The following is a 25,360-nucleotide window of genomic DNA, read 5'->3' on the forward strand; positions in this document are numbered from 1 at the left end:
CTTGTAGAGATGGCCTGCCGCACCGCACAAGTTGCAACACTTAGTCTGCTTACAGTCCTTGGTCTGATGGCCTTCCTCCTTGCAGTTCTTGCAAACAACCGTGCTGCAGTTGGCTGCCATGTGACCAGATTTGCCACAGGTGCGACAAACTCTGGGCTGCCCAGCGTAGACCAAGAAGCCTCGACTTCCCCCGATAGCGAAGCTGGAGGGAGGGTGGATGATGGCTCCACTGGGATCTACCTTCAAGGTCACCTTGACCTGCCGCTTGCTGGTCCAGATCCCAAAGGGGTCCTTGACATCAGTGCTGCTGCCGGCCACCTCGACGTACCTGGCGAGAAAGGTGAGTACATCCACCACCGGAACATGGGGGTTGTAGAGGTGAATCGTCACCACCCGGTCCCGTTGTGACGGAAGCGTGAAGAGCGGCTCCGCTGTGAGGATCGACAGTGGCGCCCGGTCCCCTTTCTCCTTGAACGCCTTCAGGAACTTGATGCATCCCGCCACGTTCCGGAACGTCACGTCGAAGTATCCACTGCTGGGGAAATCCTGCAGGCAGAAGACGTCCGTCGCTTGAAATCCGCAGCAATCGAAGAGAATTTTCTTGATGAAGAAGGTGCGATCGACCGGTGCATCTCCTTCCTTGTCCTTCACGACCACCCGAACGGTGTTGCGCACTCCCTGGCCCGAAGCTCGAAAATTGGTTATAGCCATTTTACTCAAAGCTTCCCCAGGATCAAAAAGCAATGATCATGGTCTCTTCTCAATCAAATAAGCACTGATAAGAACAGATTTTTTTTTTTTTTTTTTTTTTTTTTTTCCAAAATATACTTTATTCATAAAAATCTGTAAAAATTACATTGCCAAACAGTTTCCAAACAGCACGAAAAAATACAAACATTGCAAAAGAGATCAGTTTCTTTCAATAATGTCATGAGTTTCTTCCCAACCCTTCCGTTTCACAATTGTCATGTCAATTACAGTTTTACATTTACAGCAATTGAGAATATTAACGATACAGTTCGAGGGGCTTCCCATGGTTCCAGCCCCTCAGTCCAGCTTGGTGGGGGGACCTTACACTGTGGTCTTTCCCCATTGAGCCTTTGCTGCGGCTGCCCCAAGCTTTAGTGCGTCCCTCAGCACGTAGTCCTGGACCTTGGAATGTGCCAGTCTGCAACATTCGGTGGTGGACAACTCTTTGCGCTGGAAGACCAGCAAGTTTCGGGCAGACCAAAGGGCGTCTTTCACCGAATTGATAGTCCTCCAGCAGCAGTTGATGTTTGTCTCGGTGTGCGTCCCTGGGAACAGCCCGTAGAGCACAGACTCCTGTGTTACAGAGCTGCTTGGGATGAACCTTGACAAAAACCACTGCATCTCTTTCCACACCTGCTTTGCAAAGGCACATTCCAGGAGGAGGTGGGCGACCGTCTCTTCCCCACCACAGCCAACGCGGGGGCACTGTGCGGAGGGGGCGAGACTTCGGGTGTGCATGAAGGATCTGACGGGGAGGGCCCTTCTCACCACCAGCCAAGCTACGTCTTGGTGCTTGTTTGAAAGTTCTGGTGATGAGGCGTTCCGCCAAATGACTTTGACGGTCTGCTCGGGGAACCATCCGACAGGATCCACCGTTTCCTTTTCCCGTAGGGCCTTGAGGACATTCCGTGCAGACCACTGCCTGATGGACCGGTGGTCAAAGGTGTTTTTCCGCAGAAACTGCTCCACGAAGGATAGGTGGTACGGCGCCGCCCAACTGCACGGAGCGTTCCGCGGCAATGTGACCAGGCCCATCCTTCGCAACACCGGGGACAGATAGAACCTCAGCACGTAGTGACACTTGGAGTTTGCGTACTGGGGATCTACACATAGCTTGATGCAGCCGCACACGAAGGTGGTCATCAGGATGAGGGCCACGTTGGGTACATTTTTCCCGCCCATGTCCAGAGATTTGAACATCGTGTCCCTCCGGACCCGGTCCATTTTAGATCCCCAGACGAAGCGGAAAATGGCTCGGGTGACTGCCACGGCGCAGGAGTGGGGTATGGGCCAGACCTGCGCCACGTAGAGCAGCAACGTGAGCGCCTCGCACCTGATGACCAGGTTCTTACCCACAATGGAGAGAGATCGCTGCCCCCACATGTCCAACTTTTGTCGTACCTTGGCTACTCGCTCCTCCCATGTTTTGGTGCACGCCCCGGCCCTTCCGAACCACTGATAAGAACAGATACTACACTTGATCTTAGCCAAAAGGCCGAGAAGCGATGGCCGTAAAACTGCGTTTGCTGCGCGCGTCAGGCCCGGCGTGCGGCCTCTACGTCAAAGTAGCCGCCGGGTGGGCGAGCCTCGGGCAAAAGAGGCGACGGCGGGCGGTCTTTGAGCCAGAGCTCCTTTTGTTGCCGGGCCTTGCAAGCAGAAAGGAAAGCACGCGTGCATGCCACGCGCAGCCATTCCTCGCGCTTCTGCGCGAGGCATTGCGCAGGAACAAAGACACGCGCGCGCGCTGGGCAGCAAAGGGCGGCCTGCAACTGCGGGGCAATCCAACAGGGGGCAGCGTAGCGCCCAGGGAAAACTGCAGCAAAGTCAGCCGAGCAGCAGCGCCGTCACTATTGCGAACTCTATTTTTCAGCAGGGGTCTCGCCTCCATGGAGGGAGGGAAGCTGCACCGCTCCTGGAAACACTGCAATACCAGGTGGATGCATGGAGTGGACGGGGCAAGCCCCTGCTCCATCTCCCTGTCCCAAAAATCAATTTAATATTTGGTCCCCAGATAGGGGACGTATCAGATATTAAACTGATAAGAACAGATTTTTTTTTTTTTTTTTATTTCCAAAATATACTTTATTCATAAAAATCTGTAAAAATTACATTGCCAAACAGTTTCCAAACAGCACCAAAAAATACAAACATTGCAAGGGAGATCAGTTTCCTTCAATACTGTCATGAGTTTCTTCCCAACCCTTCCGTTTCTCAATTGTCATGTCAATTACAGTTTTACATTTACAGCAATTCAGAATATTAACGATACAGTTCGAGGGGTTTCCCATGGATCCAGCCCCTCAGTCCAGCTTGGTGGGGGAACCTTACACTGTGGTCTTTCCCCATTGAGCCTTTGCTGCGGCTGCCCCAAGCTTTAGTGCGTCCCTCAGCACGTAGTCCTGGACCTTGGAATGTGCCAGTCTGCAACATTCGGTGGTGGACAACTCTTTGCGCTGGAAGACCAGCAAGTTTCGGGCAGACCAAAGGGCGTCTTTCACCGAATTGATAGTCCTCCAGCAGCAGTTGATGTTTGTCTCGGTGTGCGTCCCTGGGAACAGCCCGTAGAGCACAGACTCCTGTGTTACAGAGCTGCTTGGGATGAACCTTGACAAAAACCACTGCATCTCTTTCCACACCTGCTTTGCAAAGTCACATTCCAGGAGGAGGTGGGCGACCGTCTCTTCCCCACCACAGCCAACGCGGGGGCACTGTGCGGAGGGGGCGAGACTTCGGGTGTGCATGAAGGATCTGACGGGGAGGGCCCTTCTCACCACCAGCCAAGCTACGTCTTGGTGCTTGTTTGAAAGTTCTGGTGATGAGGCATTCCGCCAAATGACTTTGACGGTCTGCTCGGGGAACCATCCGACAGGATCCACCGTTTCCTTTTCCCGTAGGGCCTTGAGGACATTCCGTGCAGACCACTGCCTGATGGACCGGTGGTCAAAGGTGTTTTTCCGCAGAAACTGCTCCACGAAGGATAGGTGGTACGGCACGTCCCAACTGCACGGAGCGTTCCGCGGCAATGTGACCAGGCCCATCCTTCGCAACACCGGGGACAAGAACAGATACTACACTTGATCTTAGCCAAAAGGCCGAGAAGCGATGGCCCTAAAACTGCGTTTGCTGCGCGCGTCAGGCCCGGCGTGCGGCCTCTACGTCAAAGTAGCCGCCGGGTGGGCGAGCCTCGGGCGAAAGAGGCGACGGCGGGCGGTCTTTGAGCCAGAGCTCCTTTTGTTGCCGGGCCTTGCAAGCAGAAAAGAAAGCACGCGTGCATGCCACGCGCAGCCATTCCTCGCGCTTCTGCGCGAGGCATTGCGCAGGAACAAAGACACGCGCGCGCGCTGGGCAGCAAAGGGCGGCCTGCAACTGCGGGGCAATCCAACAGGGGGCAGCGTAGCGCCCAGGGAAAACTGCAGCAAAGTCAGCCGAGCAGCAGCGCCGTCACTATTGCGAACTCTATTTTTCAGCAGGGGTCTCGCCCCCATGGAGGGGGGGAAGCTGCACCGCTCCTGGAAACACTGCAAAACCAGGTGGATGCATGGAGTGGACGGGGCAAGCCCCTGCTCCATCTCCCTGTCCCAAAAATCAATTTAATATTTGGTCCCCAGATAGGGGACGTATCAGATATTAAACTGATAAGAACAGATTTTTTTTTTTTTTATTTCCAAAATATACTTTATTCATAAAAATCTGTAAAAATTACATTGCCAAACAGTTTCCAAACAGCACCAAAAAATACAAACATTGCAAGGGAGATCAGTTTCCTTCAATACTGTCATGAGTTTCTTCCCAACCCTTCCGTTTCACAATTGTCATGTCAATTACAGTTTTACATTTACAGCAATTCAGAATATTAACGATACAGTTCGAGGGGTTTCCCATGGATCCAGCCCCTCAGTCCAGCTTGGTGGGGGAACCTTACACTGTGGTCTTTCCCCATTGAGCCTTTGCTGCGGCTGCCCCAAGCTTTAGTGCGTCCCTCAGCACGTAGTCCTGGACCTTGGAATGTGCCAGTCTGCAACATTCGGTGGTGGACAACTCTTTGCGCTGGAAGACCAGCAAGTTTCGGGCAGACCAAAGGGCGTCTTTCACCGAATTGATAGTCCTCCAGCAGCAGTTGATGTTTGTCTCGGTGTGCGTCCCTGGGAACAGCCCGTAGAGCACAGACTCCTGTGTTACAGAGCTGCTTGGGATGAACCTTGACAAAAACCACTGCATCTCTTTCCACACCTGCTTTGCAAAGGCACATTCCAGGAGGAGGTGGGCGACCGTCTCTTCCCCACCACAGCCAACGCGGGGGCACTGTGCGGAGGGGGCGAGACTTCGGGTGTGCATGAAGGATCTGACGGGGAGGGCCCTTCTCACCACCAGCCAAGCTACGTCTTGGTGCTTGTTTGAAAGTTCTGGTGATGAGGCATTCCGCCAAATGACTTTGACGGTCTGCTCGGGGAACCATCCGACAGGATCCACCGTTTCCTTTTCCCGTAGGGCCTTGAGGACATTCCGTGCAGACCACTGCCTGATGGACCGGTGGTCAAAGGTGTTTTTCCGCAGAAACTGCTCCACGAAGGATAGGTGGTATGGCGCCGCCCAACTGCACGGAGCGTTCCGCGGCAATGTGACCAGGCCCATCCTTCGCAACACCGGGGACAGATAGAACCTCAGCACGTAGTGACACTTGGAGTTTGCGTACTGGGGATCGACACATAGCTTGATGCAGCCGCACACGAAGGTGGTCATCAGGATGAGGGCCACGTTGGGTACATTTTTCCCGCCCTTGTCCAGAGATTTGAACATCGTGTCCCTCCGGACCCGGTCCATTTTAGATCCCCAGACGAGAACAGATACTACACTTGATCTTAGCCAAAAGGCCGAGAAGCGATGGCCCTAAAACTGCGTTTGCTGCGCGCGTCAGGCCCGGCGTGCGGCCTCTACGTCAAAGTAGCCGCCGGGTGGGCGAGCCTCGGGCGAAAGAGGCGACGGCGGGCGGTCTTTGAGCCAGAGCTCCTTTTGTTGCCGGGCCTTGCAAGCAGAAAGGAAAGCACGCGTGCATGCCACGCGCAGCCATTCCTCGCGCTTCTGCGCGAGGCATTGCGCAGGAACAAAGACACGCGCGCGCGCTGGGCAGCAAAGGGCGGCCTGCAACTGCGGGGCAATCCAACAGGGGGCAGCGTAGCGCCCAGGGAAAACTGCAGCAAAGTCAGCCGAGCAGCAGCGCCGTCACTATTGCGAACTCTATTTTTCAGCAGGGGTCTCGCCCCCATGGAGGGGGGAAGCTGCACCGCTCCTGGAAACACTGCAATACCAGGTGGATGCATGGAGTGGACGGGGCAAGCCCCTGCTCCATCTCCCTGTCCCAAAAATCAATTTAATATTTGGTCCCCAGATAGGGGACGTATCAGATATTAAACTGATAAGAACAGATACCACACTTGATCTTAGCCAAAAGGCCGAGAAGCGATGGCCGTAAAACTGCGTTTGCTGCGCGCGTCAGGCCCGGCGTGCGGCCTCTACGTCAAAGTAGCCGCCGGGTGGGCGAGCCTCGGGCGAAAGAGGCGACGGCGGGCGGTCTTTGAGCCAGAGCTCCTTTTGTTGCCGGGCCTTGCAAGCAGAAAAGAAAGCACGCGTGCATGCCACGCGCAGCCATTCCTCGCGCTTCTGCGCGAGGCATTGCGCAGGAACAAAGACACGCGCGCGCGCTGGGCAGCAAAGGGCGGCCTGCAACTGCGGGGCAATCCAACAGGGGGCAGCGTAGCGCCCAGGGAAAACTGCAGCAAAGTCAGCCGAGCAGCAGCGCCGTCACTATTGCGAACTCTATTTTTCAGCAGGGGTCTCGCCCCCATGGAGGTGGGGAAGCTGCACCGCTCCTGGAAACACTGCAATACCAGGTGGATGCATGGAGTGGACGGGGCAAGCCCCTGCTCCATCTCCCTGTCCCAAAAATCAATTTAATATTTGGTCCCCAGATAGGGGACGTATCAGATATTAAACTGATAAGAACAGATTTTTTTTTTTTTTTTTTTCCCAAAATATACTTTATTCATAAAAATCTGTAAAAATTACATTGCAAACAGTTTCCAAACAGCACGAAAAAATACAAACATTGCAAGGGAGATCAGTTTCCTTCAATACTGTCATGAGTTTCTTCCCAACCCTTCCGTTTCACAATTGTCATGTCAATTACAGTTTTACATTTACAGCAATTCAGAATATTAACGATACAGTTCGAGGGGTTTCCCATGGATCCAGCCCCTCAGTCCAGCTTGGTGGGGGAACCTTACACTGTGGTCTTTCCCCATTGAGCCTTTGCTGCGGCTGCCCCAAGCTTTAGTGCGTCCCTCAGCACGTAGTCCTGGACCTTGGAATGTGCCAGTCTGCAACATTCGGTGGTGGACAACTCTTTGCGCTGGAAGACCAGCAAGTTTCGGGCAGACCAAAGGGCGTCTTTCACCGAATTGATAGTCCTCCAGCAGCAGTTGATGTTTGTCTCGGTGTGCGTCCCTGGGAACAGCCCGTAGAGCACAGACTCCTGTGTTACAGAGCTGCTTGGGATGAACCTTGACAAAAACCACTGCATCTCTTTCCACACCTGCTTTGCAAAGGCACATTCCAGGAGGAGGTGGGCGACCGTCTCTTCCCCACCACAGCCAACGCGGGGGCACTGTGCGGAGGGGGCGAGACTTCGGGTGTGCATGAAGGATCTGACGGGGAGGGCCCTTCTCACCACCAGCCAAGCTACGTCTTGGTGCTTGTTTGAAAGTTCTGGTGATGAGGCATTCCGCCAAATGACTTTGACGGTCTGCTCGGGGAACCATCCGACAGGATCCACCGTTTCCTTTTCCCGTAGGGCCTTGAGGACATTCCGTGCAGACCACTGCCTGATGGACCGGTGGTCAAAGGTGTTTTTCCGCAGAAACTGCTCCACGAAGGATAGGTGGTACGGCGCCGCCCAACTGCACGGAGCGTTCCGCGGCAATGTGACCAGGCCCATCCTTCGCAACACCGGGGACAGATAGAACCTCAGCACGTAGTGACACTTGGAGTTTGCGTACTGGGGATCTACACATAGCTTGATGCAGCCGCACACGAAGGTGGTCATCAGGATGAGGGCCACGTTGGGTACATTTTTCCCGCCCATGTCCAGAGATTTGAACATCGTGTCCCTCCGGACCCGGTCCATTTTAGATCCCCAGACGAAGCGGAAAATGGCTCGGGTGACTGCCACGGCGCAGGAGTGGGGTATGGGCCAGACCTGCGCCACGTAGAGCAACAACGTGAGCGCCTCGCACCTGATGACCAGGTTCTTACCCACAATGGAGAGAGATCGCTGCCCCCACATGTCCAACTTTTGTCGTACCTTGGCTACTCGCTCCTCCCATGTTTTGGTGCACGCCCCGGCCCTTCCGAACCATATCCCCAGCACCTTCAGGTAATCTGACCTGACGGTGAAGGGGACAAAGGATCGTTCAGCCCAGTTCCCAAAGAACATGGCCTCGCTCTTGCCGTGGTTAACTTTGGCTCCCGAGGCCAGTTCGAACTGGTCGCAGATGCTCATCAGTCTGCGCACGGACAGCGGATCCGAGCAGAAGACGGCGACGTCATCCATGTACAGGGAGGTTTTGACCTGAGTGCCTCCGCTGCCTGGGATTGTCACCCCTCTTATGCTCGCATCCTTCCTAATAGACTCAGCAAAGGGTTCAATACAGCAAACAAACAAGACCGGGGAAAGAGGACAGCCCTGTCTGACTCCAGATTTGATCGGGAAACTTTCAGATTCCCACCCGTTGATTGAGACTGCGCTACTGATGTTTGTGTAGAGCAGTTGGATCCAATTGCAGATTCCCTCCCCAAACCCCATTTTGGAAAGCACGTCCATCATGTAGGTGTGCGATATCCTGTCAAAAGCCTTCTCCTGGTCCAGGCTGATGAGGCAGGTGTCCACCCTCCTGTCCCGTACGTAGGCGATCGTATCCCTGAGTAGCGCGAGGCTATCAGAGATCTTCCTGCCGGGTACAGTACAGGTCTGATCGGGGTGAATCACCAGCTCCAGAGCAGACTTGACTCGACTGGCTATGACTTTGGACAGAATCTTGTAATCAACATTAAGCAGTGAGATGGGCCGCCAATTTCTGATTTCTACCCTCTCCCCCTTCTGCTTGTAAATGAGGGTGATGATGCCTTTTCTCATGGATTCTGACATGCTACCGGCCAGGAGCATACTCTCGTATACTTCCAGCAGGTCCGGGCCGACCCAGTCCCACAGGGCCGAGTACAACTCGACCGGTAAGCCGTCGCTCCCGGGAGTTTTACTCGCCTCGAAAGACTCGACGGCCTTTGTCAGCTCGTCCAGAGTTAGCGGCTTGTCCAGTCCCTCCCTCCTGCTGTCATCTAAGACCTCTGTGATAGATGACAGGAAGGACTGGGAGGCTCTGCTGTCTGTGGGCTTCGCGTCATACAGCCCAGCATAAAAGGATTTGCTGATCCTTAGTATGTCGGACTGCGAAGACGTTACCGAGCCATCTTCTTCCTTCAGGCTGCTGATAACAGAGCTCTCTCTGTGTACCTTTTGGAAGAAGTAACGCGAGCACGTCTCATCCTGCTCGATGGAGCGGACTCTGGACCGGAAGATGATCTTGGAGGCCTCCTTGGCAAAGAGCGAGGCCTGCTGGCTCTTCACCTCTTGGAGGTCCTCCTTGACCTCGACCCCCATTGACTGCAACCGGAGTAGATTTTGCATAATTTTCTGGAGTCGGGACAGTTCCCTCTGTCTCTCTCTCGCCTTCTGAACACCTTTGTGGATGAAGAACCTCTTGATGTTCTCCTTTATCGCTTCCCACCAGTGAACTGGAGACTCAAAGAGGGGTTTCACGGTCCTCCAACCTTTGTAATCCCTTTTGAGTTCCTCAACGTTCTCTGGGGTCAGCAGTGTCGCATTGAGCTTCCACGTCCCTCTGCCAACCCGCTGGTCGTCCTGTAAGTGACAGTCGGCCAGTAAGAGGCAGTGGTCGGAGAAGAACACCGGCTTGACGTCGGTGGATCCGACCGTGACAGCACGGGAAACAAACAGGAAGTCAATCCTGGAACGGGCAGACCCGTCCGATCTTGACCATGTGTATCTGCGCTGCGCTCCGTCTGCAGGTTTGCTGAAGACGTCGTGCAGTTTGGCATCCTTAACTGTTTCTATGAGGAATCTGGACGTAGCGTCCAGTTTTCTGTCGTCACTGCCGGATCGTCCAGCCGCATCGATGATGCAGTTGAAGTCACCGCCTAGGATGACCGGCCTGGACGTCGCCAGCAGCAGTGGGAGCTGCTGGAAGACGGTCAGCCGCTCGCTGCGTTGTACCGGGGCGTACACGTTGATCAACCGGAGCGGAGCGTTGTTGTACATCACGTCTGCTACGAGGAGGCGGCCGCCCACCACCTCCTTAACTTCGGAGATGGTGAAGTTACCTCCCCGCAGCAGAATACCCAGGCCGGAGGAACGGCAGTCATTACCCCCCGACCAGATCGATGGCCCGTGGGACCACCATCGCGACCACTGCCTGTAGGTGCTGAGGTGTGGTATTCCACACTCCTGCAGAAACAGTAGGTCAGCTTTGACCTTGGCAAGGTAATCCAAGGTTGAAACACATCGCGTAGTCGATTTAATGCTACGCACATTAATGGAAGCAATTCTTACACCCATTTTTTACTAAAAATTAGTTGTTGCTTCCCATACCATTTGTCCTCGCTAGTCCCAGTCCTTCCCCTTCGGGATGTTCCTGCATACCCATCGTATGCGCAAGCAGTTTCACGTTGGTTGGGCTCAGAAACCCCTCCTGATTTTTCCTGCAGGGTTTGTGCCGCTCGGGTGACATCGGGGGGGTCTTGTAGGCAGAGAGGATTGGGTTGTCCTCAGCTGCTTCCATCTGTTCCTCCTCGAAAACATCACAGCTCCCGGTCTCCCGGAGCTCAGGTGCGCCAGACGTGTCTTTGCTCCCGGTGTCCCGGAGCTGAGATGCGTTGGCCACGTCGTTACGTGTGGGGAATTGGGGTTGGGGCACGCCGGACCCATCACAGCTTCCAGTGCCCGGGGGCTGGGATGCTTGATCATCCATCTCGGAGTTCTGCCGCCTCTTTTGAAGGGGCTGTCGTTCCAGCATTTCCCCGTCCAGTGAAGAGGAGTTGTTGCAGTCTGATTCAGATGAAAGCCTCCTCTTGCCACTGGTTTGGGTGGTGGCTTTGGGATGTTTTTTCTTTGTGGTTTTCCTCTGGACCACTTGCCACTGACCTGTTTGTCCATCTGCTGCCTCCTCCTCCATTGATTCTGTCTGTGGAGGAGGGGTTTCCGGGCGCTGGGTAGGTGCTGGGTCGTTGGTTTCAGCCGCCTCCCCTTCCTTCTCAGGTTGAAGTTCCTCACTGCGGAGAAGGTTGCTGGTCTCCTTTCGAACAGCGGACCCCTTCGTCGAACCTTCGCCCGGCCATTCCTTGGACCTTGCCGCCTGAGCATAGCTGAGACAACGTTTGGGGCAGGTCTTGTAGAGATGGCCTGCCGCACCGCACAAGTTGCAACACTTAGTCTGCTTACAGTCCTTGGTCTGATGGCCTTCCTCCTTGCAGTTCTTGCAAACAACCGTGCTGCAGTTGGCTGCCATGTGACCAGATTTGCCACAGGTGCGACAAACTCTGGGCTGCCCAGCGTAGACCAAGAAGCCTCGACTTCCCCCGATAGCGAAGCTGGAGGGAGGGTGGATGATGGCTCCACTGGGATCTACCTTCAAGGTCACCTTGACCTGCCGCTTGCTGGTCCAGATCCCAAAGGGGTCCTTGACATCAGTGCTGCTGCCGGCCACCTCGACGTACCTGGCGAGAAAGGTGAGTACATCCACCACCGGAACATGGGGGTTGTAGAGGTGAATCGTCACCACCCGGTCCCGTTGTGACGGAAGCGTGAAGAGCGGCTCCGCTGTGAGGATCGACAGTGGAGCCCGGTCCCCTTTCTCCTTGAACGCCTTCAGGAACTTGATGCATCCCGCCACGTTCCGGAACGTCACGTCGAAGTATCCACTGCTGGGGAAATCCTGCAGGCAGAAAACATCCGTCGCTTGAAATCCGCAGCAATCGAAGAGAATTTTCTTGATGAAGAAGGTGCGATCGACCGGTGCATCACCTTCCTTGTCCTTCACGACCACCCGAACGGTGTTGCGCACTCCCTGGCCCGAAGCTTGAAAATTGGTTATAGCCATTTCACTCAAAGCTTCCCCAGGATCAAAAAGCAATGATCATGGTCTCTTCTCAATCAAATAAGCACTGATAAGAACAGATACTACACTTGATCTTAGCCAAAAGGCCGAGAAGCGATGGCCCTAAAACTGCGTTTGCTGCGCGCGTCAGGCCCGGCGTGCGGCCTCTACGTCAAAGTAGCCGCCGGGTGGGCGAGCCTCGGGCGAAAGAGGCGACGGCGGGCGGTCTTTGAGCCAGAGCTCCTTTTGTTGCCGGGCCTTGCAAGCAGAAAGGAAAGCACGCGTGCATGCCACGCGCAGCCATTCCTCGCGCTTCTGCGCGAGGCATTGCGCAGGAACAAAGACACGCGCGCGCGCTGGGCAGCAAAGGGCGGCCTGCAACTGCGGGGCAATCCAACAGGGGGCAGCGTAGCGCCCAGGGAAAACTGCAGCAAAGTCAGCCGAGCAGCAGCGCCGTCACTATTGCGAACTCTATTTTTCAGCAGGGGTCTCGCCCCCATGGAGGGGGGGAAAGCTGCACCGCTCCTGGAAACACTGCAATACCAGGTGGATGCATGGAGTGGACGGGGCAAGCCCCTGCTCCATCTCCCTGTCCCAAAAATCAATTTAATATTTGGTCCCCAGATAGGGGACGTATCAGATATTAAACTGATAAGAACAGATACTACACTTGATCTTAGCCAAAAGGCCGAGAAGCGATGGCCGTAAAACTGCGTTTGCTGCGCGCGTCAGGCCCGGCGTGCGGCCTCTACGTCAAAGTAGCCGCCGGGTAGGCGAGCCTCGGGCGAAAGAGGCGACGGCGGGCGGTCTTTGAGCCAGAGCTCCTTTTGTTGCCGGGCCTTGCAAGCAGAAAGGAAAGCACGCGTGCATGCCACGCGCAGCCATTCCTCGCGCTTCTGCGCGAGGCATTGCGCAGGAACAAAGACACGCGCGCGCGCTGGGCAGCAAAGGGCGGCCTGCAACTGCGGGGCAATCCAACAGGGGGCAGCATAGCGCCCAGGGAAAACTGCAGCAAAGTCAGCCGAGCAGCAGCGCCGTCACTATTGCGAACTCTATTTTTCAGCAGGGGTCTCGCCCCCATGGAGGGGGGAAGCTGCACCGCTCCTGGAAACACTGCAATACCAGGTGGATGCATGGAGTGGACGGGGCAAGCCCCTGCTCCATCTCCCTGTCCCAAAAATCAATTTAATATTTGGTCCCCAGATAGGGGACGTATCAGATATTAAACTGATAAGAACAGATACTACACTTGATCTTAGCCAAAAGGCCGAGAAGCGATGGCCGTAAAACTGCGTTTGCTGCGCGCGTCAGGCCCGGCGTGCGGCCTCTACGTCAAAGTAGCCGCCGAGTGGGCGAGCCTCGGGCGAAAGAGGCGACGGCGGGCGGTCTTTGAGCCAGAGCTCCTTTTGTTGCCGGGCCTTGCAAGCAGAAAGGAAAGCACGCGTGCATGCCACGCGCAGCCATTCCTCGCGCTTCTGCGCGAGGCATTGCGCAGGAACAAAGACACGCGCGCGCGCGCTGGGCAGCAAAGGGCGGCCTGCAACTGCGGGGCAATCCAACAGGGGGCAGCGTAGCGCCCAGGGAAAACTGCAGCAAAGTCAGCCGAGCAGCAGCGCCGTCACTATTGCGAACTCTATTTTTCAGCAGGAGTCTCGCCCCCATGGAGGGGGGAAGCTCCTGGAAACACTGCAATACCAGGTGGATGCATGGAGTGGACGGGGCAAGCCCCTGCTCCATCTCCCTGTCCCAAAAATCAATTTAATATTTGGTCCCCAGATAGGGGACGTATCAGATATTAAACTGATAAGAACAGATACTACACTTGATCTTAGCCAAAAGGCCGAGAAGCGATGGCCCTAAAACTGCGTTTGCTGCGCGCGTCAGGCCCGGCGTGCGGCCTCTACGTCAAAGTAGCCGCCGGGTGGGCGAGCCTCGGGCGAAAGAGGCGACGGCGGGCGGTCTTTGAGCCAGAGCTCCTTTTGTTGCCGGGCCTTGCAAGCAGAAAGGAAAGCACGCGTGCATGCCACGCGCAGCCATTCCTCGCGCTTCTGCGCGAGGCATTGCGCAGGAACAAAGACACGCGCGCGCGCTGGGCAGCAAAGGGCGGCCTGCAACTGCGGGGCAATCCAACAGGGGGCAGCGTAGCGCCCAGGGAAAACTGCAGCAAAGTCAGCCGAGCAGCAGCGCCGTCACTATTGCGAACTCTATTTTTCAGCAGGGGTCTCGCCCCCATGGAGGGGGGGAAAGCTGCACCGCTCCTGGAAACACTGCAATACCAGGTGGATGCATGGAGTGGACGGGGCAAGCCCCTGCTCCATCTCCCTGTCCCAAAAATCAATTTAATATTTGGTCCCCAGATAGGGGACGTATCAGATATTAAACTGATAAGAACAGATACTTTTTTTTTTTTTTTTTATTTCCAAAATATACTTTATTCATAAAAATCTGTAAAAATTACATTGCCAAACAGTTTCCAAACAGCACCAAAAAATACAAACATTGCAAGGGAGATCAGTTTCCTTCAATACTGTCATGAGTTTCTTCCCAACCCTTCCGTTTCTCAATTGTCATGTCAATTACAGTTTTACATTTACAGCAATTCAGAATATTAATGATACAGTTCGAGGGGTTTCCCATGGATCCAGCCCCTCAGTCTAGCTTGGTGGGGGAACCTTACACTGTGGTCTTTCCCCATTGAGCCTTTGCTGCGGCTGCCCCAAGCTTTAGTGCGTCCCTCAGCACGTAGTCCTGGACCTTGGAATGTGCCAGTCTGCAACATTCGGTGGTGGACAACTCTTTGCGCTGGAAGACCAGCAAGTTTCGGGCAGACCAAAGGGCGTCTTTCACCGAATTGATAGTCCTCCAGCAGCAGTTGATGTTTGTCTCGGTGTGCGTCCCTGGGAACAGCCCGTAGAGCACAGACTCCTGTGTTACAGAGCTGCTTGGGATGAACCTTGACAAAAACCACTGCATCTCTTTCCACACCTGCTTTGCAAAGGCACATTCCAGGAGGAGGTGGGCGACCGTCTCTTCCCCACCACAGCCAACGCGGGGGCACTGTGCGGAGGGGGCGAGACTTCGGGTGTGCATGAAGGATCTGACGGGGAGGGCCCTTCTCACCACCAGCCAAGCTACGTCTTGGTGCTTGTTTGAAAGTTCTGGTGATGAGGCATTCCGCCAAATGACTTTGACGGTCTGCTCGGGGAACCATCCGACAGGATCCACCGTTTCCTTTTCCCGTAGGGCCTTGAGGACATTCCGTGCAGACCACTGCCTGATGGACCGGTGGTCAAAGGTGTTTTTCCGCAGAAACTGCTCCACGAAGGATAGGTGGTACGGCACGTCCCAACTGCACGGAGCGTTCCGCGGCAATGTGACCAGGCCCATCCTTCGCAACACCGGGGACAGATAGAACCTCAGCACGTAGTGACACTTGGAGTTTGCGTACTGGGGATCTACACATAGCTTGATGCAGCCGCACACGAAGGTGGTCATCAGGATGAGGGCCACGTTGGGTACATTTTTCCCGCCCATGTCCAGAGATTTGAACATCGTGTCCCTCCGGACCCGGTCCATTTTAGATCCCCAGACGAAGCGGAAAATGGCTCGGGTGACTGCCACGGCGCAGGAGTGGGGTATGGGCCAGACCTGCGCCACGTAGAGCAACAACGTGAGCGCCTCGCACCTGATGACCAGGTTCTTACCCACAATGGAGAGAGATCGCTGCCCCCACATGCCCAACTTTTGTCGTACCTTGGCTACTCGCTCCTCCCATGTTTTGGTGCACGCCCCGGCCCTTCCGAACCATATCCCCAGCACCTTCAGGTAATCTGACCTGACGGTGAAGGGGACAAAGGATCGGTCAGCCCAGTTCCCAAAGAACATGGCCTCGCTCTTGCCGTGGTTAACTTTGGCTCCCGAGGCCAGTTCGAACTGGTCGCAGATGCTCATCAGTCTGCGCACGGACAGCGGATCCGAGCAGAAGACGGCGACGTCATCCATGTACAGGGAGGTTTTGACCTGAGTGCCTCCGCTGCCTGGGATTGTCACCCCTCTTATGCTCGCATCCTTCCTAATAGACTCAGCAAAGGGTTCAATACAGCAAACAAACAAGACCGGGGACAGAGGACAGCCCTGTCTGACTCCAGATTTGATCGGGAAACTTTCAGATTCCCACCCGTTGATTGACACTGCGCTACTGATGTTTGTGTAGAGCAGTTGGATCCAATTGCAGATTCCCTCCCCAAACCCCATTTTGGAAAGCACGTCCATCATGTAGGTGTGCGATATCCTGTCAAAAGCCTTCTCCTGGTCCAGGCTGATGAGGCAGGTGTCCACCCTCCTGTCCCGTACGTAGGCGATCGTATCCCTGAGTAGCGCGAGGCTATCAGAGATCTTCCTGCCGGGTACAGTACAGGTCTGATCGGGGTGAATCACCAGCTCCAGAGCAGACTTGACTCGACTGGCTATGACTTTGGACAGAATCTTGTAATCAACATTAAGCAGTGAGATGGGCCGCCAATTTCTGATTTCTACCCTCTCCCCCTTCTGCTTGTAAATGAGGGTGATGATGCCTTTTCTCATGGTCTCTGACATGCTGCCGGCCAGGAGCATACTCTCGTATACTTCCAGCAGGTCCGGGCCGACCCAGTCCCACAGGGCCGAGTACAACTCGACCGGTAAGCCGTCGCTCCCGGGAGTTTTACTCGCCTCGAAAGACTCGACGGCCTTTGTCAGCTCGTCCAGAGTTAGCGGCTTGTCCAGTCCCTCCCTCCTGCTGTCATCTAAGACCTCCGTGATAGATGACAGGAAGGACTGGGAGGCTCTGCTGTCTGTGGGCTTCGCGTCATACAGCCCAGCATAAAAGGATTTGCTGATCCTTAGTATGTCGGACTGCGAAGACGTTACCGAGCCATCTTCTTCCTTCAGGCTGCTGATAACAGAGCTCTCTCTGTGTACCTTTTGGAAGAAGTAACGCGAGCACGTCTCATCCTGCTCGATGGAGCGGACTCTGGACCGGAAGATGATCTTGGAGGCCTCCTTGGCAAAGAGCGAGGCCTGCTGGCTCTTCACCTCTTGGAGGTCCTCCTTGACCTCGACCCCCATTGACTGCAACCGGAGTAGATTTTGCATAATTTTCTGGAGTCGGGACAGTTCCCTCTGTCTCTCTCTCGCCTTCTGAACACCTTTGTGGATGAAGAACCTCTTGATGTTCTCCTTAATCGCTTCCCACCAGTGAACTGGAGACTCAAAGAGGGGTTTCACGGTCCTCCAACCTTTGTAATCCCTTTTGAGTTCCTCAACGTTCTCTGGGGTCAGCAGTGTCGCATTGAGCTTCCACGTCCCTCTGCCAACCCGCTGGTCGTCCTGTAAGTGACAGTCGGCCAGTAAGAGGCAGTGGTCGGAGAAGAACACCGGCTTGACGTCGGTGGATCCGACCGTGACAGCACGGGACACAAACAGGAAGTCAATCCTGGAACGGGCAGACCCGTCCGATCTTGACCATGTGTATCTGCGCTGCGCTCCGTCTGCAGGTTTGCTGAAGACGTCGTGCAGTTTGGCATCCTTAACTGTTTCTACTAGGAATCTGGACGTAGCGTCCAGTTTGCTGTCGTCACTGCCGGATCGTCCAGCCGCATCGATGATGCAGTTGAAGTCACCGCCGAGGATGACCGGCCTGGACGTCGCCAGCAGCAGTGGGAGCTGCTGGAAGACGGTCAGCCGCTCGCTGCGTTGTACCGGGGCGTACACGTTGATCAACCGGAGCGGAGCGTTGTTGTACATCACGTCTGCTACGAGGAGGCGGCCGCCCACCACCTCCTTAACTTCGGAGATGGTGAAGTTACCTCCCCGCAGCAGAATACCCAGGCCAGAGGAACGGCAGTCATTACCCCCCGACCAGATCGATGGCCCGTGGGACCACCATCGCGACCACTGCCTGTAGGTGCTGAGGTGTGGTATTCCACACTCCTGCAGAAACAGTAGGTCAGCTTTGACCTTGGCAAGGTAATCCAAGGTTGAAACACATCGCGTAGTCGATTTAATGCTACGCACATTAATGGAAGCAATTCTTACACCCATTTTTTACTAAACATTAGTTGTTGCTTCCCATACCATTTGTCCTCGCTAGTCCCAGTCCTTCCCCTTCGGGATGTTCCTGCATACCCATCGTATGCGCAAGCAGTTTCACGTTGGTTGGGCTCAGAAACCCCTCCTGATTTTTCCTGCAGGGTTTGTGCCGCTCGGGTGACATCGGGGGGGTCTTGTAGGCAGAGAGGATTGGGTTGTCCTCAGCTGCTTCCATCTGTTCCTCCTCGAAAACATCACAGCTCCCGGTCTCCCGGAGCTCAGGTGCGCCAGACGTGTCTTTGCTCCCGGTGTCCCGGAGCTGAGATGCGTTGGCCACGTCGTTACGTGTGGGGCATTGGGGTTGGGGCACGCTGGGCCCATCACAGCTTCCAGTGCCCGGGGGCTGGGATGCTTTATCATCCATCTCGGAGTTCTGCCGCCTCTTTTGAAGGGGCTGTCGTTCCAGCATTTCCCCGTCCAGTGAAGAGGAGTTGTTGCAGTCTGATTCAGAAGAGAGCCTCCTCTTGCCACTGGTTTGGGTGGTGGCTTTGGGATGTTTTTTCTTTGTGGTTCTCCTCTGGACCACTTGCCACTGACCTGTTTGTCCATCTGCTGCCTCCTCCTCCATTGATTCTGTCTGTGGGGGAGGGGTTTCCGGGCGCTGGGTAGGTGCTGGGTCGTTGGTTTCAGCCGCCTCCCCTTCCTTCTCAGGTTGAAGTTCCTCACTGCGGAGAAGGTTGCTGGTCTCCTTTCGAACAGCGGACGCCTTCGTCAAACCTTCGCCCGGCCATTCCTTGGACCTTGCCGCCTGAGCATAGCTTTGACAACGTTTGGGACAGGTCTTGTAGAGATGGCCTGCCGCACCGCACAAGTTGCAACACTTAGTCTGCTTACAGTCCTTGGTCTGATGGCCTTCCTCCTTGCAGTTCTTGCAAACAACCGTGCTGCAGTTGGCTGCCATGTGACCAGATTTGCCACAGGTGCGACAAACTCTGGGCTGCCCAGCGTAGACCAAGAAGCCTCGACTTCCCCCGATAGCGAAGCTGGAGGGAGGGTGGATGATGGCTCCACTGGGATCTACCTTCAAGGTCACCTTGACCTGCCGCTTGCTGGTCCAGATCCCAAAGGGGTCCTTGACATCAGTGCTGCTGCCGGCCACCTCGACGTACCTGGCGAGAAAGGTGAGTACATCCACCACCGGAACATGGGGGTTGTAGAGGTGAATCGTCACCACCCGGTCCCGTTGTGACGGAAGCGTGAAGAGCGGCTCCGCTGTGAGGATCGACAGTGGCGCCCGGTCCCCTTTCTCCTTGAACGCCTTCAGGAACTTGATGCATCCCGCCACGTTCCGGAACGTCACGTCGAAGTATCCACTGCTGGGGAAATCCTGCAGGCAGAAGACGTCCGTCGCTTGAAATCCGCAGCAATCGAAGAGAATTTTCTTGATGAAGAAGGTGCGATCGACCGGTGCATCTCCTTCCTTGTCCTTCACGACCACCCGAACGGTGTTGCGCACTCCCTGGCCCGAAGCTCGAAAATTGGTTATAGCCATTTTACTCAAAGCTTCCCCAGGATCAAAAAGCAATGATCATGGTCTCTTCTCAATCAAATAAGCACTGATAAGAACAGATACTACACTTGATCTTAGCCAAAAGGCCGAGAAGCGATGGCCGTAAAACTGCGTTTGCTGCGCGCGTCAGGCCCGGCGTGCGGCCTCTACGTCAAAGTAGCCGCCGGGTGGGCGAGCCTCGGGCGAAAGAGGCGACGGCGGGCGGTCTTTGAGCCAGAGCTCCTTTTGTTGCCGGGCCTTGCAAGCAGAAAGGAAAGCACGCGTGCATGCCACGCGCAGCCATTCCTCGCGCTTCTGCGCGAGGCATTGCGCAGGAACAAAGACACGCGCGCGCGCTGGGCAGCAAAGGGCGGCCTGCAACTGCGGGGCAATCCAACAGGGGGCAGCATAGCGCCCAGGGAAAACTGCAGCAAAGTCAGCCGAGCAGCAGCGCCGTCACTATTGCGAACTCTATTTTTCAGCAGGGGTCTCGCCCCCATGGAGGGGGGAAGCTGCACCGCTCCTGGAAACACTGCAATACCAGGTGGATGCATGGAGTGGACGGGGCAAGCCCCTGCTCCATCTCCCTGTCCCAAAAATCAATTTAATATTTGGTCCCCAGATAGGGGACGTATCAGATATTAAACTGATAAGAACAGATTTTTTTTTTTTTTTTTTTTTTTTTTTATTTCCAAAATATACTTTATTCATAAAAATCTGTAAAAATTACATTGCCAAACAGTTTCCAAACAGCACCAAAAAATACAAACATTGCAAGGGAGATCAGTTTCCTTCAATACTGTCATGAGTTTCTTCCCAACCCTTCCGTTTCTCAATTGTCATGTCAATTACAGTTTTACATTTACAGCAATTCAGAATATTAACGATACAGTTCGAGGGGTTTCCCATGGATCCAGCCCCTCAGTCTAGCTTGGTGGGGGAACCTTACACTGTGGTCTTTCCCCATTGAGCCTTTGCTGCGGCTGCCCCAAGCTTTAGTGCGTCCCTCAGCACGTAGTCCTGGACCTTGGAATGTGCCAGTCTGCAACATTCGGTGGTGGACAACTCTTTGCGCTGGAAGACCAGCAAGTTTCGGGCAGACCAAAGGGCGTCTTTCACCGAATTGATAGTCCTCCAGCAGCAGTTGATGTTTGTCTCGGTGTGCGTCCCTGGGAACAGCCCGTAGAGCACAGACTCCTGTGTTACAGAGCTGCTTGGGATGAACCTTGACAAAAACCACTGCATCTCTTTCCACACCTGCTTTGCAAAGGCACATTCCAGGAGGAGGTGGGCGACCGTCTCTTCCCCACCACAGCCAACGCGGGGGCACTGTGCGGAGGGGGCGAGACTTCGGGTGTGCATGAAGGATCTGACGGGGAGGGCCCTTCTCACCACCAGCCAAGCTACGTCTTGGTGCTTGTTTGAAAGTTCTGGTGATGAGGCATTCCGCCAAATGACTTTGACGGTCTGCTCGGGGAACCATCCGACAGGATCCACCGTTTCCTTTTCCCGTAGGGCCTTGAGGACATTCCATGCAGACCACTGCCTGATGGACCGGTGGTCAAAGGAGTTTTTCCGCAGAAACTGCTCCACGAAGGATAGGTGGTACGGCACGTCCCAACTGCACGGAGCGTTCCGCGGCAATGTGACCAGGCCCATCCTTCGCAACACCGGGGACAGATAGAACCTCAGCACGTAGTGACACTTGGAGTTTGCGTACTGGGGATCTACACATAGCTTGATGCAGCCGCACACGAAGGTGGTCATCAGGATGAGGGCCACGTTGGGTACATTTTTCCCGCCCATGTCCAGAGATTTGAACATCGTGTCCCTCCGGACCCGGTCCATTTTAGATCCCCAGACGAAGCGGAAAATGGCTCGGGTGACTGCCACGGCGCAGGAGTGGGGTATGGGCCAGACCTGCGCCACGTAGAGCAACAACGTGAGCGCCTCGCACCTGATGACCAGGTTCTTACCCACAATGGAGAGAGATCGCTGCCCCCACATGCCCAACTTTTGTCGTACCTTGGCTACTCGCTCCTCCCATGTTTTGGTGCACGCCCCGGCCCTTCCGAACCATATCCCCAGCACCTTCAGGTAATCTGACCTGACGGTGAAGGGGACAAAGGATCGGTCAGCCCAGTTCCCAAAGAACATGGCCTCGCTCTTGCCGTGGTTAACTTTGGCTCCCGAGGCCAGTTCGAACTGGTCGCAGATGCTCATCAGTCTGCGCACGGACAGCGGATCCGAGCAGAAGACGGCGACGTCATCCATGTACAGGGAGGTTTTGACCTGAGTGCCTCCGCTGCCTGGGATTGTCACCCCTCTTATGCTCGCATCCTTCCTAATAGACTCAGCAAAGGGTTCAATACAGCAAACAAACAAGACCGGGGACAGAGGACAGCCCTGTCTGACTCCAGATTTGATCGGGAAACTTTCAGATTCCCACCCGTTGATTGACACGGCGCTACTGATGTTTGTGTTAAACTGATAAGAACAGATACTACACTTGATCTTAGCCAAAAGGCCGAGAAGCGATGGCCGTAAAACTGCGTTTGCTGCGCGCGTCAGGCCCGGCGTGCGGCCTCTACGTCAAAGTAGCCGCCGAGTGGGCGAGCCTCGGGCGAAAGAGGCGACGGCGGGCGGTCTTTGAGCCAGAGCTCCTTTTGTTGCCGGGCCTTGCAAGCAGAAAGGAAAGCACGCGTGCATGCCACGCGCAGCCATTCCTCGCGCTTCTGCGCGAGGCATTGCGCAGGAACAAAGACACGCGCGCGCGCGCTGGGCAGCAAAGGGCGGCCTGCAACTGCGGGGCAATCCAACAGGGGGCAGCGTAGCGCCCAGGGAAAACTGCAGCAAAGTCAGCCGAGCAGCAGCGCCGTCACTATTGCGAACTCTATTTTTCAGCAGGAGTCTCGCCCCCATGGAGGGGGGAAGCTCCTGGAAACACTGCAATACCAGGTGGATGCATGGAGTGGACGGGGCAAGCCCCTGCTCCATCTCCCTGTCCCAAAAATCAATTTAATATTTGGTCCCCAGATAGGGGACGTATCAGATATTAAACTGATAAGAACAGATACTACACTTGATCTTAGCCAAAAGGCCGAGAAGCGATGGCCCTAAAACTGCGTTTGCTGCGCGCGTCAGGCCCGGCGTGCGGCCTCTACGTCAAAGTAGCCGCCGGGTGGGCGAGCCTCGGGCGAAAGAGGCGACGGCGGGCGGTCTTTGAGCCAGAGCTCCTTTTGTTGCCGGGCCTTGCAAGCAGAAAGGAAAGCACGCGTGCATGCCACGCGCAGCCATTCCTCGCGCTTCTGCGCGAGGCATTGCGCAGGAACAAAGACACGCGCGCGCGCTGGGCAGCAAAGGGCGGCCTGCAACTGCGGGGCAATCCAACAGGGGGCAGCGTAGCGCCCAGGGAAAACTGCAGCAAAGTCAGCCGAGCAGCAGCGCCGTCACTATTGCGAACTCTATTTTCCAGCAGGGGTCTCGCCCCCATGGAGGGGGGGAAAGCTGCACCGCTCCTGGAAACACTGCAATACCAGGTGGATGCATGGAGTGGACGGGGCAAGCCCCTGCTCCATCTCCCTGTCCCAAAAATCAATTTAATATTTGGTCCCCAGATAGGGGACGTATCAGATATTAAACTGATAAGAACAGATACTACACTTGATCTTAGCCAAAAGGCCGAGAAGCGATGGCCGTAAAACTGCGTTTGCTGCGCGCGTCAGGCCCGGCGTGCGGCCTCTACGTCAAAGTAGCCGCCGGGTGGGCGAGCCTCGGGCGAAAGAGGCGACGGCGGGCGGTCTTTGAGCCAGAGCTCCTTTTGTTGCCGGGCCTTGCAAGCAGAAAGGAAAGCACGCGTGCATGCCACGCGCAGCCATTCCTCGCGCTTCTGCGCGAGGCATTGCGCAGGAACAAAGACACGCGCGCGCGCTGGGCAGCAAAGGGCGGCCTGCAACTGCGGGGCAATCCAACAGGGGGCAGCGTAGCGCCCAGGGAAAACTGCAGCAAAGTCAGCCGAGCAGCAGCGCCGTCACTATTGCGAACTCTATTTTTCAGCAGGGGTCTCGCCCCCATGGAGGGGGGGAAAGCTGCACCGCTCCTGGAAACACTGCAATACCAGGTGGATGCATGGAGTGGACGGGGCAAGCCCCTGCTCCATCTCCCTGTCCCAAAAATCAATTTAATATTTGGTCCCCAGATAGGGGACGTATCAGATATTAAACTGATAAGAACAGATACTACACTTGATCTTAGCCAAAAGGCCGAGAAGCGATGGCCGTAAAACTGCGTTTGCTGCGCGCGTCAGGCCCGGCGTGCGGCCTCTACGTCAAAGTAGCCGCCGGGTGGGCGAGCCTCGGGCGAAAGAGGCGACGGCGGGCGGTCTTTGAGCCAGAGCTCCTTTTGTTGCCGGGCCTTGCAAGCAGAAAGGAAAGCACGCGTGCATGCCACGCGCAGCCATTCCTCGCGCTTCTGCGCGAGGCATTGCGCAGGAACAAAGACACGCGCGCGCGCTGGGCAGCAAAGGGCGGCCTGCAACTGCGGGGCAATCCAACAGGGGGCAGCATAGCGCCCAGGGAAAACTGCAGCAAAGTCAGCCGAGCAGCAGCGCCGTCACTATTGCGAACTCTATTTTTCAGCAGGGGTCTCGCCCCCATGGAGGGGGGAAGCTGCACCGCTCCTGGAAACACTGCAATACCAGGTGGATGCATGGAGTGGACGGGGCAAGCCCCTGCTCCATCTCCCTGTCCCAAAAATCAATTTAATATTTGGTCCCCAGATAGGGGACGTATCAGATATTAAACTGATAAGAACAGATACTACACTTGATCTTAGCCAAAAGGCCGAGAAGCGATGGCCCTAAAACTGCGTTTGCTGCGCGCGTCAGGCCCGGCGTGCGGCCTCTACGTCAAAGTAGCCGCCGAGTGGGCGAGCCTCGGGCGAAAGAGGCGACGGCGGGCGGTCTTTGAGCCAGAGCTCCTTTTGTTGCCGGGCCTTGCAAGCAGAAAGGAAAGCACGCGTGCATGCCACGCGCAGCCATTCCTCGCGCTTCTGCGCGAGGCATTGCGCAGGAACAAAGACACGCGCGCGCGCGCTGGGCAGCAAAGGGCAGCCTGCAACTGCGGGGCAATCCAACAGGGGGCAGCGTAGCGCCCAGGGAAAACTGCAGCAAAGTCAGCCGAGCAGCAGCGCCGTCACTATTGCGAACTCTATTTTTCAGCAGGAGTCTCGCCCCCATGGAGGGGGGAAGCTCCTGGAAACACTGCAGTACCAGGTGGATGCATGGAGTGGACGGGGCAAGCCCCTGCTCCATCTCCCTGTCCCAAAAATCAATTTAATATTTGGTCCCCAGATAGGGGACGTATCAGATATTAAACTGATAAGAACAGATACTACACTTGATCTTAGCCAAAAGGCCGAGAAGCGATGGCCGTAAAACTGCGTTTGCTGCGCGCGTCAGGCCCGGCGTGCGGCCTCTACGTCAAAGTAGCCGCCGGGTGGGCGAGCCTCGGGCGAAAGAGGCGACGGCGGGCGGTCTTTGAGCCAGAGCTCCTTTTGTTGCCGGGCCTTGCAAGCAGAAAGGAAAGCACGCGTGCATGCCACGCGCAGCCATTCCTCGCGCTTCTGCGCGAGGCATTGCGCAGGAACAAAGACACGCGCGCGCGCGCTGGGCAGCAAAGGGCGGCCTGCAACTGCGGGGCAATCCAACAGGGGGCAGCGTAGCGCCCAGGGAAAACTGCAGCAAAGTCAGCCGAGCAGCAGCGCCGTCACT

The 25,360-nt window shown here is 55.6% G+C and overlaps 14 non-coding genes and 6 pseudogenes across 14 annotated transcripts; all 20 read right to left on the minus strand.

The window, feature by feature from the left end:
* Positions 1-2,174: 2,174 nt before the first annotated feature.
* Positions 2,175-2,257, minus strand: LOC137354810 (U2 spliceosomal RNA; annotated as a pseudogene).
* Positions 2,258-2,646: 389 nt separating this feature from the next.
* Positions 2,647-2,829, minus strand: LOC137354331 (U2 spliceosomal RNA). Its single transcript, XR_010970365.1, has one exon. It is a non-coding gene; the product is annotated as a U2 spliceosomal RNA (small nuclear RNA).
* An 893-nt stretch (positions 2,830-3,722) lies between these two features.
* Positions 3,723-3,854, minus strand: LOC137354791 (U2 spliceosomal RNA; annotated as a pseudogene).
* A 389-nt stretch (positions 3,855-4,243) lies between these two features.
* Positions 4,244-4,423, minus strand: LOC137354361 (U2 spliceosomal RNA; annotated as a pseudogene).
* Positions 4,424-5,505: 1,082 nt separating this feature from the next.
* LOC137354779 (U2 spliceosomal RNA) lies at positions 5,506-5,633 on the minus strand (annotated as a pseudogene).
* A 388-nt stretch (positions 5,634-6,021) lies between these two features.
* Positions 6,022-6,212, minus strand: LOC137353926 (U2 spliceosomal RNA). Its single transcript, XR_010970076.1, has one exon. It is a non-coding gene; the product is annotated as a U2 spliceosomal RNA (small nuclear RNA).
* A 389-nt stretch (positions 6,213-6,601) lies between these two features.
* LOC137354349 (U2 spliceosomal RNA) lies at positions 6,602-6,783 on the minus strand. Its single transcript, XR_010970380.1, has one exon. It is a non-coding gene; the product is annotated as a U2 spliceosomal RNA (small nuclear RNA).
* Positions 6,784-11,982: 5,199 nt separating this feature from the next.
* On the minus strand, positions 11,983-12,091 carry LOC137354587 (U2 spliceosomal RNA; annotated as a pseudogene).
* A 390-nt stretch (positions 12,092-12,481) lies between these two features.
* Positions 12,482-12,672, minus strand: LOC137355105 (U2 spliceosomal RNA). The gene has a single exon (XR_010970746.1). It is a non-coding gene; the product is annotated as a U2 spliceosomal RNA (small nuclear RNA).
* Positions 12,673-13,060: 388 nt separating this feature from the next.
* Positions 13,061-13,251, minus strand: LOC137355215 (U2 spliceosomal RNA). Its single transcript, XR_010970850.1, has one exon. It is a non-coding gene; the product is annotated as a U2 spliceosomal RNA (small nuclear RNA).
* Positions 13,252-13,634: 383 nt separating this feature from the next.
* On the minus strand, positions 13,635-13,824 carry LOC137354125 (U2 spliceosomal RNA). Its single transcript, XR_010970274.1, has one exon. It is a non-coding gene; the product is annotated as a U2 spliceosomal RNA (small nuclear RNA).
* A 390-nt stretch (positions 13,825-14,214) lies between these two features.
* LOC137354214 (U2 spliceosomal RNA) lies at positions 14,215-14,400 on the minus strand. Its single transcript, XR_010970316.1, has one exon. It is a non-coding gene; the product is annotated as a U2 spliceosomal RNA (small nuclear RNA).
* Positions 14,401-19,600: 5,200 nt separating this feature from the next.
* On the minus strand, positions 19,601-19,709 carry LOC137354567 (U2 spliceosomal RNA; annotated as a pseudogene).
* A 388-nt stretch (positions 19,710-20,097) lies between these two features.
* On the minus strand, positions 20,098-20,290 carry LOC137354391 (U2 spliceosomal RNA). The gene has a single exon (XR_010970407.1). It is a non-coding gene; the product is annotated as a U2 spliceosomal RNA (small nuclear RNA).
* A 1,647-nt stretch (positions 20,291-21,937) lies between these two features.
* LOC137354491 (U2 spliceosomal RNA) lies at positions 21,938-22,129 on the minus strand. The gene has a single exon (XR_010970461.1). It is a non-coding gene; the product is annotated as a U2 spliceosomal RNA (small nuclear RNA).
* Positions 22,130-22,512: 383 nt separating this feature from the next.
* On the minus strand, positions 22,513-22,702 carry LOC137354127 (U2 spliceosomal RNA). The gene has a single exon (XR_010970276.1). It is a non-coding gene; the product is annotated as a U2 spliceosomal RNA (small nuclear RNA).
* A 390-nt stretch (positions 22,703-23,092) lies between these two features.
* On the minus strand, positions 23,093-23,283 carry LOC137355106 (U2 spliceosomal RNA). The gene has a single exon (XR_010970747.1). It is a non-coding gene; the product is annotated as a U2 spliceosomal RNA (small nuclear RNA).
* Positions 23,284-23,673: 390 nt separating this feature from the next.
* On the minus strand, positions 23,674-23,864 carry LOC137355107 (U2 spliceosomal RNA). The gene has a single exon (XR_010970748.1). It is a non-coding gene; the product is annotated as a U2 spliceosomal RNA (small nuclear RNA).
* A 388-nt stretch (positions 23,865-24,252) lies between these two features.
* On the minus strand, positions 24,253-24,443 carry LOC137355216 (U2 spliceosomal RNA). Its single transcript, XR_010970851.1, has one exon. It is a non-coding gene; the product is annotated as a U2 spliceosomal RNA (small nuclear RNA).
* A 383-nt stretch (positions 24,444-24,826) lies between these two features.
* On the minus strand, positions 24,827-25,016 carry LOC137354132 (U2 spliceosomal RNA). Its single transcript, XR_010970281.1, has one exon. It is a non-coding gene; the product is annotated as a U2 spliceosomal RNA (small nuclear RNA).
* Between the last annotated feature and the right edge of the window lie 344 nt (positions 25,017-25,360).

This window comes from Heterodontus francisci, chromosome 41 (genome assembly GCF_036365525.1).
Source record: "Heterodontus francisci isolate sHetFra1 chromosome 41, sHetFra1.hap1, whole genome shotgun sequence".
NCBI lineage: Eukaryota > Metazoa > Chordata > Chondrichthyes > Heterodontiformes > Heterodontidae > Heterodontus > Heterodontus francisci.